Here is a 3,725-nt window from a genome sequence, read left to right on the forward strand (position 1 = left end):
CTATAATTTATTTTAATACGCCAGTTATATATTTATACATTTATTTCCAATAATGATAGGTTTGGTCCTCCATACACATACAGATGAGATTAACATGTTGAAATTAAGTTTACACTTAAAAGGGTGTTGGGTATTCATGACAGTTTTATAGTTTAAAACATAAAAGTGTTTAAGATGTATTTTCTACAGTTGTTGTTTTCAACAATGGTTTTAAAATCCCAGTTTGTTTAATGTAAATGTTACATAATGTAGGCGTACAGTGACAACAGGCAAAACTAAAGTTAATTAACTCACAAATTGTTCAGTTATCCTTGTGTCTAAAAGTCAACTGTATTTTATATCAATTAGAGTCTTTGACATCTGTATATAAGGTCTACTCATCAAGGCTAATCTATAATCATTATTTGATCAAAAAGAATAAATGAATAACACTGTAATATCCTAACTTAAAGTTTTTATTAATTTAGCAATAATATAAATATGAAAATAATGAAACATGTATTTACAGTGAATATATTGTATTAATAATATGTWGTAACCACCCCCAAACAATGTTGCAACTGTCCCCGGCCCCTGTTATGAAAGTTATGAAGGTTTTTAAAGGACGTCGAACACAGAAAAAAAGCTAAATCTCTGAAAAAGTGTAAATTACTGAAGGAAGAACTGGATCTACAGCTCAGTTTGCACATGAATGGACGAAAATAAAAAATAAAAAAAGAAAACATTGTGTGAGACTTCGTCAAGGTCACTGCAACTTTTCTCTCCTCGTGCACAAAAACAGCCCAACGCAAACACATTGCACCCACACACACACACACACGGGGCAGACTCACACTCGCACCTCCTTCCCTAAAGGTTTGAATCCACCTATCACCATGACAACCGCTCTCTCCTCACTGGCGCTGCCCGTGGGAGGTTTCTGCCCAGCCTTTTCTAATTTCACACTGTGTGGATATCTCCATTCAGTAATTACAATCTCATCCATTCTCATTTTTTCCCGTCCAGACAATGTGCCCTGGATACACACAAACTGCATCTCCTGCCTGTGAACGCACACAGACACACAAACGAGCACACAGGTGTATGCCCCCCCGTGGTCGAGGACGCGGGGGTGGGTTTGGGGGGGGGGGGCAAGTTCAAATGTGTTTGTGAGTCTGAGGAAGAGATACGGAGGCAGGGAGACAGATGTGAACTGTCACAACTCCTAATTCACAAACGCACAACAATCACACACAAGGGCATCACTCTGAAAATCCAATTACAGCCTGAAAAYTGGGGCTAATTTCTAAAAGTTAATAATTACTAAATAATAATGACTCAGTTTCCTCCTGCAAACAGACAACAGACTAACTGCTGGCTTGGACAGAAAAAGTTCACATTGTGGAGACACAACGTAAAAAAACGAGACAGAACTTTACTCCTCTGGTTTGTGTTATTTTTTATATTTGAAACACTTTTTTTTATCACGGTTATTTATTTGAAATTTAATTTGAGCTGATATGTTTTAATAACACTTGATAACTTATCAAACAGTTTGGCAGAAGGAGGAATTTCACACTTAGTTACTCATTACAATTTAAAAATATTATGAATACAAACTCAGGACTTGTTTATAAAAACTGAAGTGTTGAACTGACTCAACCAAGTCAACTGGTTCCACTGCAGGGCCGTGCAGAGANAGGGTTGCCAGATAGAAAATGACAAACCATTGTGCCGCGTTAAAATGATTGTTTTTTGACAAAAAACTATCTTAGTTGGTGACTGGGGGTGTGCTTAACTGCCTTCAGGGGGGAGTGGGAGAGGTTGTAAGATGAGGTGTGTGATGTTTGATGAATGAACACAGAAAAAAAACTAATGCCAGGTCACACAGTTAGCTTTTTCAGTTTTATCTTTCAATGAGACACACAAACGTTAGAGGTGCAACAATACAGAAAATTCACAACACATTTCGGTTCAATACTTTGGTCTCACAATTCTGAACATTTGTTTAACCTCAAAAGTTCAGTTTTAAATGAGATGTTGCTGAAAACAGCAAGTTTCTCAGAGGATCTGAGCTCAAAAATGCAGCTTAGGTGGAGTAGTTGAACACAGATCCACTGATCCTTCAACACAGAGCATCTTCAGAAGACAAGCTGATAAAATAAATTTTAAAAATCCGTATTGTTCCATGCACAGTGTGTGTCGTACAGTTCAATGGATTGTTTCACCCCGAATAAACAGATACTTCGGTCTGGAGCATGAAAATGGTAAAAACCCTTGTTTGGATGGGGGATCAGGTTGGTTTGCTCCCACTTGGTAAAATCAGCTCTGCTATCCAGAAACCTCCACTCTGAGACCTGGATTCAAATAAGTTTGGTTTAGGATAAAACAGGCTTGGATATTGTATAAATGAAGGACCAGACTGCAGCCATATGGTTTCACYCAGAATTAGCTGTGTGAGAATCTGCTGACAAAAAAAAACTCCATCACTGATAAACAAAGAAAAGATAACTGACATCTGCCTACCATTAAAATATAAAAAAAAAAAAAAAAACTCCATCACTGATAAACAAAGAAAAGATAACTGACATCTGCCTACCATTAAAATATCTCAATTTTATTTTTTAAAGTCACATTTTAAAAAATTATTTTGGACTCTGAGACTTTATTTTTAATTAGAAACAATCCTCTGAATGTTTTTTTTATACTTTCCAGAATACAYAATAAAATGCAAAGAAGTCATTTTCCTGTAGAGAAACAGCAGGGATTCTTGTAATCTAGGTTTAAAAATGACTTTGAGCTCAAAATCTTTGCACAAGTTCAATATTTGAGCGGCAATATAAACAGTGTGGAGCAACGCACGTGGTGAGGACAGTCTGTTCCTCCTGATACAGCCAAGACAGCAGAGTTTTTCATCTTACTCTCCAAGAAATTCATGCAAATTAAGTTGTGCCACAAACAAATCCCTGATAAGAGCTCTGYGCGCTACAGAGACAAATAGCCTCTTCATCTCCAATTTCAAGCACAAACTGCTTTAGTTTAACCACTGCTCCACAGAGCCCACCATGCTCCGTGCCCCAAAGCTCCTCCATAATTCAAGTGCTCTCATGATGGTTTCTTTCTATTTCACTGTGCATTTATTGACAACTTAATTAAATATATAAGAATGAAGATGAAAAGATCACAAAATAAATGAATGAAAAGCAAAAGGAAGACACTATGTAAAACAAATCTCATTACAATCTGATGTCAGGTCCTGAGCTGGTGTTTGACCAAACTCGGTTTCTTCTGTCAATTATCCAGAGAGAAGATGAAGACATTTGTATCAATTAAAAATTCATGACTGTGTCACACTTAAATTGACCTTATTTTGGTCTCGCTGAGGTACTAGACTTCCTGCTGCGCACAATTAGAGACGAGCATGTTGATGCTGATCTGGGCACTGTTGTGGAAAAAAAGAAGCATTACTGCAAAGGTGAATGTTTGTGTTGTTTTCCATGTTTACAACTAGTTTCACTTTAATTAGAAGTTTGTCAGAGCATGCATTTATCTGAAATGGTAAAAAAAAAACTGAATTCTTATTGAAACATATTTGTTATAAAAACATTTAGCTTAGCTCTGCAAAAAAGTAGGTTGGATAAAAAAGACTAGGTAGTTTGATTGTTTTCCCTTAAAGGGGCAATATCATGTAAAATCAACTTTTTTGAGTTTTATATCATGTTATAATGTTATACTCTCATAAAAAA

This window comes from Austrofundulus limnaeus, unplaced genomic scaffold (assembly GCF_001266775.1).
Source record: "Austrofundulus limnaeus strain Quisiro unplaced genomic scaffold, Austrofundulus_limnaeus-1.0 Scaffold249, whole genome shotgun sequence".
Classification (NCBI taxonomy): Eukaryota; Metazoa; Chordata; class Actinopteri; order Cyprinodontiformes; family Rivulidae; genus Austrofundulus; species Austrofundulus limnaeus.